The following is a 19,948-nucleotide window of genomic DNA, read 5'->3' on the forward strand; positions in this document are numbered from 1 at the left end:
CAAGGTCTAGTAGAGTTGACTTCACTTCTTATCATCTTGACAGGCCAGCTAGGTAGTGGTGGTACTTACTTAGAGACTACACTAGCTGGGTTATTTTTGATATCCTAAACTGAGTTATTTTGAGGCCTTATCTTCTAGATCAGTTCTCTCAATTAGAGAAGGGCTCCATGAATGTATCTCAGTATGTGGTGACATTTCACGAACTCTCTAGGCATGAGACAATGATTTTACCTAAGAGGAGGAAAGGGTTCGATGCTTTGTCCGAGGCTTGAGGTTGAAGCTGTAGGTTGAGGCTGATTCGATAGTTTCAATAGACTACTACTTTTATATGTTTTTGATCATTCCCGTACCATGGAGTAGATCAATTGTGAGGCCCAAGGGGGCAGCAACAAGTGGACTCAACATCAGGATAGTTATAGTGGGTCTCGTTCGAGGGCCAGGAACTCATATGGATAGACCACATCAACACTTAGCATATGATCAGTCTAGCCGATCTGCTCAAGCCGTGCTTCATACCTCATAGAGGGGTTAGTACATACAGGGTTTCTTAGCATATGTCATAGTTCAAGGGGTTTGAATCCGATTACTTTAGGTCATAATGGCTGTCAGTTTATAGATCATTCTCCTCAGGGTTGTTTTGATTATGGAGAGCTTGGCCATTGATCAAGAGAGTTTATCGATGTTTAATGGTTAGTCTATCTCTACAGTCAGCTCGTCCAGCTCTAGTTGTAGCACCACTACTAGAGATGGTGCCTAGGGTCAAGACCGATGAGGTGGTCACCAGAGAGCTCAAAGAGGAGCTTGGGCAGGTAGGTTAGGTGTTTAGGAAAATGCTTAGGGTAGAGGTGTAAAAGGAAATTTTATATATATCTAATAAGGGCTAAGACTGCGGCATCAGATGATTTTAGCACAAGTATGATTCTTTTATGCCATCAGCCTCTCTCAACTTTATTTGATCTATGTTTTATATTTTTTTATGCTTCTCTGAATTATGCTTCCTCATTGATTATATGTTTGATATTTTATTAGCGATATTACATGTTTCAAACCCTATGGGTAAGTTTTTAGTATAGGATCAAGTGTATATATCTTGTACGATGACTACCGAGAGGTGTGACACTTGGATGACCTTATTGAGTTAGATATGTTAGGCTTTGATGTTATTTTGGGCATGGACTAGTTATCCCCTCACCGTGTGGTCTTGGATTATTATTCTAAGACAATTACTATCGCCGTGTCTGGTATCTCTCCTGTTGTGTTGCAGGGCTCTGTTGGTCACATATGATTGGGTTATTTCTTATGTCCAAGCACAAAGATTGGTTGCTAGTAGATATTTAGCCGACTTGGCTTATGTGTGGGATATTAGTAGGGAGGGCCCTACAGTTTATTTGGTCCATTCAATATGAGATTTTTCGGTTGTGCTCCCCACAAACCTACCTGGCCTTACATTGGAGTGTGATATTAGCTTTGCCATTGACCTTGATCTGGGTACGCATCCTATTTATCTTTTGACTTATCTTATGGACCCTGCAGAGCTTAAGAAGCTTAGTGTTCAGCTTTAGGAACTCTTGGGTAAAGGGTTCATTCGGCTGAGTGTGTTACCATGTGGTGTCGTATCCTATTTGTAAAGAAGAAGGATGAGACTATGCAGATGTGTATTGATTACAAAAAGTAGAACTAGGTGATGGTGAAGAACCATTACCCTATGCCTTTCATTGATGATCTATTTGATTAGATTTAGGATGCTGCAGTATTTTTTAAGATTGACTTGAGATTTGGTTACTATCAACTGAGGATTAGGGCGCGTACATCCCTAAGACTGCATTAGGACTCGTTACGACCATTATGAGTTCCTAGTGATGTCTTTTGGATTGATCAATGCCTAGAAGCATTCATAGACTTGATGATGCATGTATTCAGGACTTATCTTAAATCCTTTGTTATTGTGTTGATCGATGACATATTGTTATACTCATGGAGTAAGGAAGAGCATGAGCAACATTTGAGGATTGTGCTATAGACTTTGAGAGATCAATGCCTTTATGCCAAGTTCTCAAAGTATGAGTTTTGCTTGAGTCTGTAGCATTCTTGGGGCACGTGGTATCTAATGATGGCATTATGGTGGATCCGACAAAAATTGAGGCTATTCATGATTGCACCATGACTACCTTAGTGACTAAGATTTATAGTCATAGGAGTGTGAGTATAGCTTATGGAATCTCAAAGAGTTTCTTACAACCGCGCCAATTTTGACTCTGCCAATTGAGGGCGAAGGTTTCACGGTGCATTGTGACCCATCTGACTTTAGCTTGGGTTGTATTTTCATATAGTAGGATCATATGATTGTATATGTATTAAGGTAACTTAAGGTGCACGAGCGTAACCACCCCACTTATGACTTGGAAATGGTAGTGGTAGTTGCTTATGATTTGGTGGCATAAATGGAGTCTGTTATGAGGTCTACACTTACCATATGAGCCTATAGTATATTATGAGCCAGAAAGTCCTCAAATCGAGGCAGTGTTGATGGATTGAGCTCTTGAAGAACTATAACATCTCATTTTATACCATCTAGGCAAGCCGAATATGGTAGCGGATGCCTTGAGACATAAGGCAGTAAGTATGTGTAGTCTAACCTTCCTTTATGTTTCTGAGTGACCATTTTCTTTAGACATTCAGTTTTTATCTAAAAGGATGATTCGGCTTGATATTTCAGATTCCAGGCAGGTGTTAACCTATGTTGGAGTGTAATAGTCTCTTTTTGAGGGAATCCTTACTCTCAATTTGAGGGTGAACTATTAGTAGCACTCAGAGATTGGGTTTTGGGAGGTAAAGCCAGGCAGGTCATGTTAGATTCAGATGGGGTATGAGGTTTGACGACCGCATTTATGTTCCTAGAGTTAGGGATTTGATTCAGTTGATTCTTTCTGAAGCCTATGATTCAAGATAATTTATTGATTCAGGTATAATAAAGATTATCATTATTTGAGGAAGCACTACTGGTGGAGTGGCATGAGGAGAGTGTTGCCAGTAAGTGAAGGTTGAACATTTGAGTCTTGGTGGTGAGCTTCAGAGATTACCCATTCTAGATTAGAAGTGAGAGTGTATCACCATGGACTTTGTTATGGGTTGCCTCAGACTTCTAGAGGTGTTGACAATATTTGGGTGATTATTGATTAATTAACCAAGTCAACACACTTCCTTCATGTTCAGTCTTTTTTCAATGTTGAGCGGCTAGCTCATATCTATATTTGGGAGGTAGTTCATCTTCATGCAGTGCCAGTGTCCATCATTTTAGACAGTGTTTATCAGTTCACTTCTAGGTTTTGGAGGACCTTTTAGGAGGAGTTGGGTACCCGTGTTGAGCTTAGCACAACTTTCTATTCATAGATAAATGGGCAGTTAGAGCATACTATTCAGGTGCTGGAGGATATAATGCGTGCTTATGTTTAAGAGTTTAGAGGTTAGTGGGATAATTTCCTTCCTTTGATGGAGTTTGCATACACCAACAGCTACCACTGAGCATTTAGATAGCCCCGTTCGAGGCCTTATATGGTTTGGGATTGTCACTCTCCAGTTGGTTGGTTTGAGTCTTTGGAGCCTAGGCCATGTGGTACAGACTTGCTTCAGGATGTCTTAGACAGAGTTCAGGTGATTCAAGGCTTAGGTCAGCATAAAGAAGGCATAAGAGTTTTGCTGACCATAGGTGCTGGCCTTTGAGATTCAGAGTTAGTGCCTGGGTATTTTTACGAGTATTTCCCATGAAAGGCGTTATGAGATTTGGGAAGCGGGGCAAGCTTAGCCCTAGGTATAATAGGCCATTTAAGATTCTTTAGACTGTTGGTGATGTTGCTTTTGAGTTGGACCTACCTCTTGCCTTTTTAGCTATCCATCAAGTTTTCCTTGTTTTTATGCTTCGCCAATATGTTCACGATGAGTCTCATATGCTCTAGTTTGATTCAGTTGAGGTGAGGACTGTTTGACTTTTTTGGAGGAGCCATTTTTCATTTTGGCCAAAGATATCAGGAGATTGCGATCTAAAGCCATTTCTATGGTTAATGTCTATTTGAGGCATCGTTCGATCATGATGGCTACATGGGAGACCAAGCATGAGATGCGAGACCAGTTCCCCAACTTATTTGGCCTTTAGATACTCTTACTTCAGTGGATGTAAGTCCTTTTTAGTAGTGGATATTGTAATGACCCTCTAAGTTATTCCTTCTTTTTGTAGTTTAGAGCATTCCTATGCCATCCCAAGTCATTTATGACTTGCTAGGGATGACAATTCAGTCACCTGGTCCTTCATTTGGTTTTACGTAAGTTTTGGTGTTTTGGAGCTTTTGAAATTAGAATAGTTGACTTTGGTCAAATGTTTAGGAATACGCCTCAAAATACAATTCTGACAGTTCCATCAGCTCTAGAACATTGAGTTTGGTCTAGAAGAACCTTTCATATGGATCCTGAAGCTTTTTGGCTAATATCGACCCCTCTAATAAAATTTGGCTTAAGAAAGAACTTGGGTGTGGGACTCAATTTTTGCCAAGATGACCTCGATTGGAAGTTTTGATGGCTTTATTGAATCCATAATGCCAAAGTTGATATGGTATCATATTTATTTTGCACGTATTGGGTTCCTAACTAATCCCGACCACCTTGTCGAGGATTTTACTATTGGCCTAAACCAGCTGATGTGCATAACATGGTGTAGATAATCTTTGTCCTTCACATTTGTGGGCTTTAGGCTGCATTCCCAATCGCTAGGGGACTTAGTCTCCGTATTCACGAGGACTTAGCCGCATTCACGAAGGCCTTCATGGTTGCCTTATGCGTTCGGCCGTGCTAGGACATATTCATGGAGATTAGTTAAGTGACCCACCATGTTCATAGGTAAGACACCGCATTTTTGATGCATTAGGACCCTCATCCTCCACTATTGCAAAATGTCTCCCTCATTTGAGGTAGTCTATTTTGTCTGTGCTTTTAAATAAAGACTAGATGCGAATTAGCAGTGGTATTAAATTTTATTAGGTGATTTCTTGAGCTATAGAGCTCCAAATTGGGTGATTCCATGTCTTGTGTTGGATTGTTCAGGGCTACACATGGGAGTGTTCAGGGAGCATCAAGAATTGTATTTTTAGGTAATTTTTGCCCCGAATAGGCTACCTTGATTCTTCTTTGTTGAGCTTTTGGAGAAATTGTTGCATGTATTGGTTTGCTGTGTTTCGAGACCCAAATTGTGTCCCATTTTGGGATACAAGTTAGGAGAGTTTATATAGATCTTTTGACAGAGTCAATTTAGGAATTTTTGGCATAGTTCCCAAATTCCCATTTTGTCTCAAATCTTGGTTAGTCTTCTATTGATGTGATTTTGGTGTCTAAATATTTGTCTTGATAATGTGATTTTATTTTTGATAGTATGGCAGGGTTTAGATGTTGTTCGAAAGGGAAAAGCTTTAGAGTTATGATTTTGGAGTGCACCTAGTCTGCATTGAGGTAGATTATGGCTTCTCGGTCTTTAGATTGAGCCTAAGAATGTAAATTCATGTTTATTAGTCGAAAATTGAGTTAGGTTGCTATTTTATCATGTTTAGTCATCTCAAAAGTATATTTTAGACTTTAATTCGAGTATTTTTTGAGCTATTAATATGTTTATTACCTCTTTGTGATCATCCTTACCGTGTGGCCTTAGTCTTTTCTTGTTTATGATTATTGGAAGCTTGTTGCTGGCCTTAGCCTAGGTTTAGGTAGTGATTGCTTTAAAATCGTGTTTTTGGAGCTGATCGTCCCTAGATTTGATTTGACATTACTTTGGACGACTTAGCTTTTTGTAGACTTATATAGCATACTTGAGTTTGATAGTTGGGCCTTAGCTTGGAGGTAACTCAGTTTTTGTGACCTATCATCCATACTTCCCTCAATGTTTGGGCTCACTGATTATTTAATTGTGTTTTTGAGCATCCTTTGACTTATCAAAATTGGAGGTAGTTTGAGCTCGCAATGATTTGTTAATGGCACTCAACATCGAATTTGCCTCTGGCTACTCATATTGACCTAAATTCAAGGCCTAATTTCATGATATCTCAGCCACAACTCGAGAGTGTATCTCCTCAGCCATGATTGAGGCTTGACATATCTCCTTAGCCATGATTTGATGTCTAGGTTATATCTTCATCCATGGTTCAAGGTGTGTCTCATCTCCGTAGCCATAGTTTGAGGCCCTGCTACATTTCTTTTAGTCTCTATTTAATTTCGGACATTACCCTTATTCATTGGGTTCAAGTCCTGGCATGGTGATTCTCCTTGGGTTCTTTAGGTGCCTTAGACATGGTTCAAGTTGGGGGTTGGATTTTTTGTTCGGAATTTCCTAATCTTCTTTTGCAGTATCCTTAGTCATTTTGTGTACTCTTCATGCTTATGGGGGTCCATTTGAGTTTTACTTGAACTTATGCACGAGTGCACTTTGGAGGATTATAGGGACCCAACAAGGTTATAGTTAGTTATTAGTTTACATTTATGTTCTTTCTAGACTCGTGTGCATTCCTTATTAGAAATCCATTCTTTTGACTTCTTTAGTGTTGATTCTCACTTTTCATATTGTCTTTACTTTTCAATCTCAATCAACCTATGGTGCCTACTAGGTATCTGTTAATTTGGTACCCATATTACACTTTGCATCTATTTTTGTGATGCAGGTCCGAGCACTAGTTATTAGCACTAATTTTGAGCCAGTTGCACTTTGATTTTAAGATGAGGGTGAGCTTATGGAATTTTGGATCATACGTATATCCTTCTGTTTAGTTTTTGACTAGCCTTTAACTTTTGAGACAAGTCTATATATTTTGGTCCACTTTTGAGACTTGTACTCTTTTTGTAGTAGCTTTGTACATGTGACTACCATGTGTTGGGATTGGTTCACATTTTGGATTGTACATATTTTGCTCATTTTTCCCTTCTTCCATCGTTTTCTGTAAATTACCTCTTGTTAATTATTATGTCTCTTGTTATCTGTAGCTTCTACCCAATATGTCCATTACTAGTTGTTCTGGGTATGGGTTGGCTTGCCTACTGACGGATTATGGTAGGCACCATCATGATTCGAGGTTTCAGGTCATGACACAACAACGACAGATAGGGAATCCACGAGTGATGAATTGGAAGGCTCAAGGAGTTCTAGAACTTGAGATCTTATTAGCTTGAGTCCTAACCCAAATAAGGAACCTTAGGATTTTATTGATCATCTTGATAGGATACTTTAATTTATGCATGCTTTTTTATTGAAGGAACTGGAGTTTGCATCATTTAGGTTATGGTACATGGACATTCTATAGTATGAGGCCCAAGAATGGTCCATAGGATCAAATCCACCTCCAACTGAATTGAAGAATTTCTTAGAGGCTGTTCTAGATAACTATCTTCCACAAGAGGTTTGTGTCACGACCTAGCCCCGTAGGCCGTGACTAGTGTCCGAATTGGACACTCGTATACACACATATTATCTATTGTCAATCGACAATTAAACACGATATAGAATTTATATGGGTAGCACGTTGTCTCAAACAGTCACTTATATATATACCAAAATCAGCTATTTCTTGGGGAGTCTTAATTGTCAAAAATAAGATAACATAATACGTAAGCCGACAAGGCTTTTACTCCGAATGTAAATGTCCAAAAACATAAGCCATACTAGTACACCAGACAACATCTACATACAACCCACTCATGTGTCTACAGACCTCTAAGAGGATTAACAATAGCATATGACGGGACAGGGCCCCGCCGTACCCCTAAATACACAAATATATACATTATAAGGATTAGTACCAAAAGTTTAGGCTCCGAGACAATGGAGCACTTCAACCCGTTGAGTAGAATCCTAAGGTGGCGGCTCTCCAAAATGAGTATCTGTACCTGCGGGCACGAAACGCAGCCCCCCGAAGAAGGGGGTCAGTACGAAATATGTACCGAGTATATAAAGCATAAAATATCGTAAAGGAGATCACATCTGAAATAAAGATTTAGGAGTCAAGTATTATAATCAATAAATCACTGTACCTGTGTCTTATAAAATGAAGACATGCATATCATCATCATATATCGTACCTGGCCCGTTATGGGACTCGGTGTTACAATTATATCAATATATCGTCATATGTATATATATACCATACCCGGCCCTCTAGCAAGGGACTCGGTGAATAGAGTAGTGTACACTGATACCGTACCCGGCCCATTATGGGAGTCGGTGCCATAATCATATCGTCATATCATTATAATATCATATTATCATATAACGTACCCGACCCTCTAGTAAGGGACTCGATGAATAATGTAGTGGAATCCATACATGATAACATACCCGGCCTATCATAGGACTCGGTGAATAATACCATAACAATATGCACGAATAAGGTATCATTAGCAACCTTGTGAAATTTGATCATTATTGGAGACTTAATAGAATAAGCAAAATAGTCCATCATTTGAAAACCAAGACAATAGTCATTATGAATTACACCAATTATGGATTATACTAAAATATGAATTATACCACAACATGAGTTATACCAACTAGGATGGCTGGAATCATACACATGAGTCAAGACATAACAATATAAATTTTGAAAATCAAGAAGGATAGCCATCCGAGTATATCTACGAATAAGAGTTTCTTTGAAATTTAAGCATACGTCATTCGTTCGTTTCATATGGATCATGCCAAAAGAAGAAAATGTTAACTTTACATACCTTTAGCGTTTATACGTATATGTTGTCCAATATTGTCTCAACCTATATTAAAACGTTAAGCACTATGGTTAAGCTATGGACAAGAATAAAACGTAGTCTATCGTTAGTAGGTTATTTCAAAAAAAAATTGGACAGCACCTCCCCTATACCGCTCACTTTTCCTACTTTCAAACCAGCCATATAATCATCAATCAACATCAACAATCCAAAATATTGACACAAAATAAGATTTATTATTGACAATAAGCCTAGAATATTTCCACCCGACTCACGTTACCAAAGCAGTAAATTCGGAAAGTCAAGTACCTCACGTTGTATCTAAATTTTGAAAATGAAAACGGCAAAACTGGACTTTATGACCTTCATGAAACATTTAGATCTCTGTCTTAAGTTTCCAATGCAAAAGAAATCAACTCAAAAGTCATTTTCTACAAAGATATATCATCAAAATACGAACAGCTATACATGAAGGATTTTTCAATCCAGAATCTGGACAGAATTTGTCTTATGATTCATGCTCAGTTTTCGACATAATAACAGCAGATATAGACTAAGACATAAACATAAGAGTTGTAGGTACGTGTATTATATTTCCAACAAATGTTTAATATCTAAAATCGAAGGTCTACACAATGAGATATTCCAGAATTACTACCAGCTACTCAATTCCAAAAACGGGTTTGAACATTCACAATCTTCATACACCTTTTTCCTCCAAATTTAAGAACAACAACTCATCAACAACATCAAAACAATATCAACCATTATTATACATCATCACTAAGATAATTCCATCTATTTAATCTACCTAAAACAACCCTTTAACCCATAACTCTCAACAAATCACCAAACTAGTTTATAACACTATTTTCTCCGTTCTAATCCGTTAAAACTCTAACTAAACTTGTTAACAATGAAAAGGAGACTTTAATATTACCTTAAATTTGTAGCACCACATAAAATCTTCTCCTTATTGGCTGATTTCTAGCTCAAATTGAAGCCAACGCGACGTACAACAATTTTCTCTTCATGAGCTTCGGATTTTGGGACTCGAATTTTGGTCGGATTTGGTTTTTCTCTCAAGAACTTCTCCTCTCTCTCTCTCTGGAAATTTTCTGGATATTTTCTTAGTCTAAACTATGAAGGAAGACATAGAAATTGGATTAATTTCGTGGGTATTGGGCCTGACCCGAATTAGAATTGGGTTGGGCCAAATTCACTATTTAGTTTGGCCTGTCAGACTTAAAACGTCTATATCTTATTACTCCGATATCACATTTCGTCCCACGACCTATGGTTGGAAAGATATTTCAATTATCTACAACTTTCATGTTGAGCGTTTTCCCAAATTCGCAACTTATAAAGAGGTTATGGCCTCCCGAAGTCAGCTTACCCAAAACGTGACTTTAAGAAAAACATATTTGATGGCTTCTATTTTGATTTGGCTTAAGGGTCCTTCTTGAGATGTATTTTACTACACATAAATTATTCATATAACTTGGCATCTACAACAAATCATGTCCTTTTAAAATTCAAAATTAAAAGTCCTTGAATTTATAATCGTTAGCTTACGAATAATCCAAAATGAAAAAATACGGAATGTAACATTCTTCCCTCCTTTAGAACATTCGTCCTCGAATGTTAAACCCGCCTCATAAAGTCTTATAAGAGATTTGGGGGAATAGTATTTTTTTTTCTTTTTTTTTTTGCAACAACAAATAGTTTCATATGTCAATCAATATAATTAATTGAGAGGTTTAGATTACCTGTAGGCGTAGAAAACAAGTGAGGATACTTATCCTTCATCTCTTCCTCGGCTTCCCAGGTCATCTCTTCTCTATTGTTATTTCGCCATAATACTTTGACGGAAGCCACATCCTTAGTACGTAACCTTCTGACTTGGCGATCAAGTATAGCTATAGGGTTTTCCTCGTAAGAAAGCTCCTCCGTCACCTGGATATCATCCATGGGGAATACTTTAGAAGGATCACCAATGCATTTGCGAAGCATCGACACGTGAAAAACAGGGTGCACTGCTTCCAAATCAGATGGTAGGTCCAACTCATATGCAACCTTGCCTATTCTACGAGTAACCTGATAAGGGCCAATGTAGCGCGGGCTAAGCTTTCCTTTCTTACCGAATTCCATTACCCCCTTCATGGGTGACACCTTCAAAAACACCCAATCACTAACCTGAAACTCTAAGGGTCGACGTTGATTATCTGCATATGATTTCTGTCGACTCTGGGCTGCTAATAACCTTTCCCGAATAAGCTTGACCTTATCAATAGCTTGTTGAATCATATCGGGTCCGATTAACTTAGCCTCACCAACATCAAACCAACCAATAGGTGACCTGCACTTCCTGCCATATAAAGCCTCATACGGTGCCATCTGAATGCTAGAATGGTAGCTGTTATTATAGGCAAACTCAATAAGTGGCAGATGGTCATTCCAACTACCTCTAAAGTCAATAATACAGGCCCGTAACATATCTTCTAGCGTCTGAATAGTGCGTTCAGCCTGCCCATCAGTCTGAGGGTGAAATGATGTACTAAGATTTATTTGTGTTCCCAATCCCTTCTGAAATGATCTCCAGAAGCTAGTTGTAAACTGAGCCCCTCTGTCTGAGATAATAGATATGGGAATCCCATGAAGTCTTACTATCTCTTTGATATATAACCTTGCATAGTCCTCCGCTGAATATGTAGTTCTAACCGGAAGAAAGTGGGCTGATTTTGTCAGCCTATCTACAATCACCCATATGGAATCATACTTCCATGGAGTGCGAGGTAAGCCTGTAATAAAATCCATATTAATTGCTTCCCACTTCCAAGTCGGGATTTCCATCTCTTGTAATAGTCCGCCAGGCTTCTGATGCTCAATTTTAACTTGTTGGCAGTTTGGGTACTGGGCTACAAACTTTGCTATATCCTTCTTCATGCCATTCCACCAGTATAAACATCTAAGGTCATGATACATCTTTGTCGACCCTGGATGCACAGAATACCGGGCATAGTGTGCCTCTCCCAAAACCTGTTGTCGTAGCCCTATAATCTCAGGTACGCATAATCTGCCTCTATATGTTAGCACTCCGTCAGGTGTGACCTCGAATGGGGTCCTTTCCTTTTGAAGGGTTTTATCCCGGTACTGTGCCAGAATAGGGTCTTCATACTGGCGTTGCTTTACCGCTTCTATGATAGAGGATTCAGCAACTCCTCGAATAAAAACTCTACCATCACTAGAATCAGCCAAACGGACTCCAAGGTTAGCTAACTGGCAAATATCACGGACTATCTTTTCTTGTTCTGGTTGTACATCTTCCAGGCTACCCATGGATTTACGGCTAAGTGCATCTGCTACAACATTTGCTTTCCCTGGGTGGTATAGAATATTAACATCATAATCTTTCAGCAACTCTAGCCACCTTCTCTGTCGCAAATTCAGGTCCTTCTGTTTAAAGATGTATTGGAGACTTTTGTGGTCCGTATAGATATCAATATGTACACCATATAAATAATGCCTCCATAGTTTCAAAGCATGAATTACTGCTGCTAATTCCAGATCATGAGTTGGATAATTTCTTTCGTGCTTCCTTAACTGTCGGGAGGCATAAGCTATGACTCTACCATGTTGCATCAATACACAACCTAACCCAACACCAGAAGCATCACAATAAATAACATAGCCATCTGGTCCTTCAGGAAGGGTTAGAACTGGGGCCGTAGTCAACTTGTCTTTCAGCAACTGAAAGCTTTGTTCACAGGCATCGGTCCACTGGAACTTAACGGCCTTCTGAGTTAGCCTTGTTAAAGGTGCTGAAATTGAAGCAAATTTCTCAATGAATCTCCTGTAATATCCTGCTAGCCCAAGAAAACTACGTACCTCAGTAGGTGTCGTAGGTCTAGGCCAAGTCTTTACAGCCTCGATTTTCTGTGTATCTACTCGAATACCATCAGCTCCAATAATGTGCCCCAAGAATGCTACTGAAGTCAACCAGAATTCACATTTAGAAAACTTAGCATACAACTTCTGGTGCTGGAGCACCCCAAGTACCTTCCTCAAATGATCTACGTGCTCCCCTTCCGATCGTGAGTAGACCAGAATATCATCAATAAATACAATCACGAACAGGTCTAGGAATGGCTTGAACACTCGGTTCATAAGATCCATAAACACTGCTGGAGCATTGGTCAGCCCAAAAGACATCACCCGAAACTCATAATGCCCGTATCGGGTCCTAAACGCAGTCTTTGGAATATCTGCCTCCTTTACCCGTACCTGGTGATAGCCTGACCGCAAGTCTATTTTTGAAAAACACTTAGCATCCTGCAATTGGTCAAATATATCATCAATCCTGGGGAGAGGATATCTATTCTTTATTGTCACCTTGTTCAACTGCCTATAATCAATACACATTCGTAGTGACCCATCTTTCTTTCTCACGAATAATACCGGTGCTCCCCAAGGTGATATACTGGGCCTAATGAAGCCTTTTTCTAATAGGTCTCGCAGTTGCTCCTTCAACTCCTTCAGTTCTGCGGGTGCCATTCTGTAGGGAGGAATAGATATAGGCTAGGTATCTGGCAATATATCTATATTGAACTCTATCTTCTGCTCAGGAGGAAGACCTGGAAGTTCATCTGGGAATACATCTGTAAATTCGTTAACTACCGGAACTGACTGAAGAGTCGATTCCTCTGCTTCCAAGTTATGGACACGAACCAGATGATAAATATAACCCTTTCTAACCATTTTCCTTGCCTTGAGGTATGAAATAAACTTACCCCTCGGTGATGCTGTATTGCCCATCCATTCTATGACTGGTTCTCCTGAGAATTGGAATCGAACTACTTTTTCTCTACAATCAACATTAGCATAACAAGAAGCTAGCCAATCCATGCCCATAATAACATCAAATTCTATCATAGCTAACTCTACCAAATCTGCTTTGGTGTGTCGACTATATATAATCACCGAACAATCTCTATATACTTGGTTGGCTATAACAGAATCTCCTACCGGTGTAGCTACCTCAAATGGTTCTATTGATTCAAATTTTATTCCGATTCTACTAGCAACAAAGGGAGATATATATGATAAGGTGGAACCTGGATCTATCAATGCATATATATCCTACGAGAAAATCGATAATATACCTGTAACCACATTTGGCGACGCCTCCTGATCCTGTCTACTAGCCAAGGCATATATGCGGTTTGAAGGACCGCTTGAACTGAAAGATCCACCACGGCCTCTACCATGGCCTGCTGTTATCTGAATACCCTGTCCCACAGGGCGCATAGCTACATAAGAAGATGAGCCAACAACTGACCCAGTAGGCTGAGCTGCACCACTTAAATTACCCCTAAATGGACACTCCCTCATAATATGGCCTTGACGGCCGCAAGTAAAGCATGCACCTGTAGAAAAACGACATTCTCCAAAATGTGACCTACCACAACGAGGACACCGAGGCAAAGGTGGTCTCGACTGACGCGAACCCCTATTTATCTGTGAACTTGAAACCCTGGAGCTCTGACCGGATCCTGAATACCCTGTGCTATCGAATCTACTACCTTTGAATTGTGGGGGTGCACTCCGGGCTGGCTGAGAAGGATATCTACTGTTCTGCTGAGGCTGCCCGCCTTGAAATTCCCTAGAATAACTAGCCGATCTAGCTCTTTTACGCTGGCCTCTATCATGATCTCTATCGGGCTGACGCCCTCTGTGCCGATCTTCTACCCCTTGTGCATATGCTTGTACCCGAGCAATATCCATACCTGGCTGAGAAGCCATTGCCATACAGCTATCAATCAAATAACGATCCAGCCCCATCACATACCGATGCAATCTATCAGCCATGTCAGCTACAATAGCTGGCGCATGTCTCGCCAACGAGTCAAACTCAAGGCTATAATCTCTGATGCTCCTGCCATTCTGCCTCAATTGTAAAAACCTGTCTACTCTGGCTCGTCTCATCTCTGGAGGTAGAAAGTGGCCAAGGAAGGCCTCCACAAATTCACCCCACACCGCTGGAGGAGCACCCTCGCCCCTAGATAACTCCCATGACTCATACAAATTAACAGCTACATCATGCAGCTGATAGGAAGCTAACTCAACAGACTCTGTCTCAGAAGCCTTAATTATCCTCAACGTACACTGCACCTGTCGAATAAACTCTTGCGGGTCATCCCCGGGCCTTGACCCATAGAACTCTGGGGGATTACAAGTCAAGAAATCACGAGCCCTTAAACTATCATGTCTATCAGCATAGTCAACCCCTAACCCATGCCTGTGAGCCTGCCCTGTCGCTATTCTAGTCAGCAACTGAACTGCATCTCTCATAGCCCTATCCTCTGCCCCTGGCTGAGGAGCTGGAGGCTCAGGTATTGGAGCCTCTGGAGCTGGCGGTGAAGCAACCCCCCGATCCATAGTGTCAGTTGCTACTGCTCTCTCCTCATATGGCGGCGTAGTAGAGCTCGCCGACTGGAGCACAACCTCAGGCATAGACTGGGCACGGGCCCTAGTAATCCTCGGGGTCCGGCTAGTCTCTCCTGCTATTGACTTTCCCTTTTGGGCAGCTGTCGCTTTTCTTGGAGGCATCACTGTAAATATAATAGTATGTTAGGGAGAAATTATCCTGATAATACAGCTCTATCGCACGATTTAAAGTAAAAGAAATGATAACATCCTAAATGTCCTGTAGCCTCCTGTTTATAGATGTGGTGCACAACACACCGATAAACAAGACTCTACTAGACACGGTCTGTAGACACTCCGAGGATGATCTGCTCTGATACCACTTTTGTCACGACCTAGCACCGTAGGCCGTGACTAGTGTCCGAATTGGACACTCGTATACACACATATTATCTATTGTCAATCGACAATTAAACACGATATAGAATTTATATGGGTAGCACGTTGTCTCAAATGGTCACTTATATATATACCAAAATCAGCTATTTCTTGGGGAGTCTTAATTGTCAAAAATAAGATAACATAATACGTAAGCCGACAAGGCTTTTACTCCGAATGTAAATGTCCAAAAACATAAGCCATACTAGTACACCAGACAACATCTACATACAACCCACTCATGTGTCTACAGACCTCTAAGAGGATTAACAATAGCATATGACGGGACAGGGCCCCGCCGTACCCCTAAATACACAAATATATACATTATAAGGATTAGTACCAAAAGTTTAGGCTCCGAGACAATGGAGCACTTCAACCCGTTGAGTAGAATCCTAAGGTGGCGGCTCTCCAAAATGAGTATATGTACCTGCGGGCACGAAACGCAGCCCCCCGAAGAAGGGGGTCAGTACGAAATATGTACCGAGTATATAAAGCATAAAATATCGTAAAGGAGATCACATCTGAAATAAAGATTTAGGAGTCAAGTATTATAATCAATAAATCACTGTACCTGTGTCTTATAAAATGAAGACATGCATATCATCATCATATATCGTACCTGGCCCGTTATGGGACTCGGTGTCACAATTATATCAATATATCGTCATATGTATATATATACCATACCCGACCCTCTAGCAAGGGACTCGGTGAATAGAGTAGTGTACACTGATACCGTACCCGGCCCATTATGGGACTCGGTGCCATAATCATATCGTCATATCATTATAATATAATATTATCATATCACATACCCGGCCCTCTAGTAAGGGACTCGGTGAATAATGTAGTGGAATCCATACATGATAACATACCCGGCCTATCGTAGGACTCGGTGAATAATACCATAACAATATGCACGAATAAGGTATCATTAGCAACCTTGTGAAATTTGATCATTATCGGAGACTTAATAGAATAAGCAAAATAGTCCATCATTTGAAAACCAAGACAATAGTCATTATGAATCACACCAATTATGGAGTATACTAAAATATGAATTATACCACAACATGAGTTATACCAACTAGGATGGCTGGAATCATACACATGAGTCAAGACATAACAATATAAATTTTGAAAATCAAGAACGGTAGCCATCCGAGTATATCTATGAATAAGAGTTTCTTTGGAATTTAAGCATACGTCATTCGTTCGTTTCATATGGATCATGCCAAAAGAAGAAAATATTAACTTTACATACCTTTAGCGTTTATACGTATATGTTGTCCAATATTGTCTCAACCTATATTAAAACGTTAAGCACTATGGTTAAGCTATGGACAAGAATAAAACGTAGTCTATCTTTAGTAGGTTATTTCAAAAAACAATTGGACAGCACCTCCCCTATACCGCTCACTTTTTCTACTTTCAAACCAGCCATATAATCATCAATCAACATCAAAAATCCAAAATATTGACACAAAATAAGATTTATTATTGACAATAAGCCTAGAATATTTCCACCCGACTCATGTTACCAAAGCAGTAAATTCGGAAAGTCAAGTACCTCACGTTGTATCTAAATTTTGAAAATGAAAACGGCAAAACTGGACTTTATGACCTTCATGAAACATTTAGATCTCTGTCTTAAGTTTCCAATGCAAAAGAAATCAACTCAACAGTCATTTTCTACAAAGATATATCATCAAAATACGAACAGCTATACATGAAGGATTTTTCAATCCAGAATCTGGACAGAATTTGTCTTATGATTCATGCTCAGTTTTCGACATAATAACAGCAGATATAGACTAAGACATAAACATAAGAGTTGTAGGTACGTGTATTATCTTTCCAAAACATGTTTAATATCTAAAATCGAAGGTCTACACAATGGGATATTTCAGAATTACTACCAGCTACTCAATTCCAAAAACGGGTTTGAACATTCACAATCTTCATACACCTTTTTCCTCCAAATTTAAGAACAACAACTCATCAACAACATCAAAACAATATCAACCATTATTATACATTATCAATAAGATAATTCCATCTATTTAATCTACCTAAAACAACCCTTTAACCCATAACTCTCAACAAATCACCTAGTTTATAACACTATTTTCTCCGTTCTAATCCGTTAAAACTCTAACTAAACTTGTTAACAATGAAAAGGAGACTTTAATATTACCTTAAATTTGCAGCACCACATAAAATCTTCTCCTTATTAGCTGATTTCTAGCTCAAATTGAAGCCAATGCGACGTACAACAATTTTCTCTTCATGAGCTTCGGATTTTGGGACTCGAATTTTGGTCGGATTTGGTTTTTCTCTCAAGAACTTCTCCTCTCTCTCTCTCTGGAAATTTTCTGGATATTTTCTTAGTCTAAAATATGAAGGAAGACATAGAAATTGGATTAATTTCGTGGGTATTGGGCCTGACCCGAATTAGAATTGGGTTGGGCCAAATTCACTATTTAGTTTGGCCTGTCAGACTTAAAACGTCTATATCTTATTACTCCGATATCACATTTCATCTCACGACCTATGGTTGGAAAGATATTTCAATTATCTACAACTTTCATGTTGAGAGTTTTCCCAAATTCGCAAATTATAAAGAGGTTATGGCCTCCCGAAGTCAGCTTACCCGAAACGTGACTTTAAGAAAAACATATTTGATGGCTTCTATTTTGATTTGGCTTAAGGGTCCTTCTTGAGATGTATTTTACTACACATAAATTATTCATATAACTTGGCATCTACAACAAATCATGTCCTTTTAAAATTCAAAATTAAAAGTCCTTGAATTTATAATCGTTAGCTTACAAATAATCCAAAATGAAAAAATACGGAATGTAACAGTTTGAGAGGCCAAAGTTGATCAATTCTTAGCTATTAGATAGGGTAAAATAAGTGTTCAGGAGTATAGTCTCAGATTTGATTCTTTGGACAGATATAGTCCTTCTATTATGAGTACAATGCGGGCTAGACCTCACCGATTGTGGTAGGCCTTGATCTATAATTTGATTGGGAACTGGACCATGATATCTCCACACGAGAGTGTGTATATCTTATGAATATATGAATTTATTCAAAATATAGTGGACCTTAACTATTAATAGTATAATCAATTTAGGGAAAAGGAGAAGAAAAGGATGGTTAAATCTGTTGGGTTTTATGTAGAGTCTTGGGGTGACTATAGGCCACGGTTTCCTAGAAGACCAACCTATCCTACTAGTAGTCTCCTCCCTAGTTACATGGTCCTAGGTATGGCCGTTATTCTAAGTCCAAGCCAAGCATAGTACAGGGGCATCGAGTTCTTGTTATCAACAGAGTTTGAGAAAGATGACGACACCTTTTACACCTTATATTCAGTGGTGTAGGGTAGAACTTGAACCATTTCATCGGGTCATCGATGTATATTATCGGGGTGGAATTTTTAGTCATAATATGTGACACTATCCTAATAGACATATGGGTAGTTTAGCTCAACCAACAGGGTTGAAAACAACTTCTTCTTCTAGTGTTCGTTCTCCATGTACTGTTCCACACCTTTATAGGTCAAGATAGGGGTACAGGATGAGGAGCATCCCAATTTAGCTGGTATTCAAAACTACATTTATGCCTTAGATGGTCATCAAGTCGTGAATCGGTGCCTGCAATTATTATTGGTATATTAGCTATTTTCACTCATGATGTATATGCATTGATAGATCCTAGCTCTATTCTTTCATATATTAACATGTTCATTGCAAGTAACTTTGGGATAAAACTAAAATTATTTATTAAATAATTCATGTTATTTAGGCCAGGTTTTAAGTCAATAACAACTAAAAAAGTCTATCTAGATTATGCGATAATAATTTGTATTTATCACACCTTGGATTATTTAGTTAAATTCGACATGATTGATTTAGATGTTATTATGGGCATAGATTGTCTAGCTTCATTCTATGCTAACATTAATTGTCAAACCAAGGTTGACCAATTTTATTTTCTAGGTGACCATGTTATAACCATAGTTGAGGAACCATTGCATCTTCGGTCAGTTCCTATAGCTCACAAATTTTTAGATGTGTTTCCATACGAGCTCCAGGCTTCCCTCTAGTAATAAAAAATCATCTTTCTATTGATTTAATTCATGATATTGAATAAGTATTTATTCCTCTTCATATAATGAATCTGTCCAAGCTAAGAGAATTAAATGATCAATTAAGAGATTTACTAGATTTTTTTTCATGCCTAGTACATCGTCATGCGATGCACTATTGTTCGTTGTTTATAAGAAAGATGTCTAATTGAGAATGTGCATAGATTACTAGATATTGAA

The 19,948-nt window shown here is 39.0% G+C and overlaps 1 long non-coding RNA gene across 1 annotated transcript; it reads right to left on the minus strand.

The window, feature by feature from the left end:
- Positions 1-7,658: 7,658 nt before the first annotated feature.
- Positions 7,659-9,857, minus strand: LOC129887730 (uncharacterized). Its single transcript, XR_008766467.1, has 3 exons — positions 9,686-9,857; positions 8,749-8,790; positions 7,659-7,911 (listed from the first exon to the last, which is right to left on the minus strand). It is a non-coding gene; the product is annotated as an uncharacterized LOC129887730 (long non-coding RNA).
- Positions 9,858-19,948: the final 10,091 nt, after the last annotated feature.

This window comes from Solanum dulcamara, chromosome 1 (genome assembly GCF_947179165.1).
Source record: "Solanum dulcamara chromosome 1, daSolDulc1.2, whole genome shotgun sequence".
Classification (NCBI taxonomy): Eukaryota; Viridiplantae; Streptophyta; class Magnoliopsida; order Solanales; family Solanaceae; genus Solanum; species Solanum dulcamara.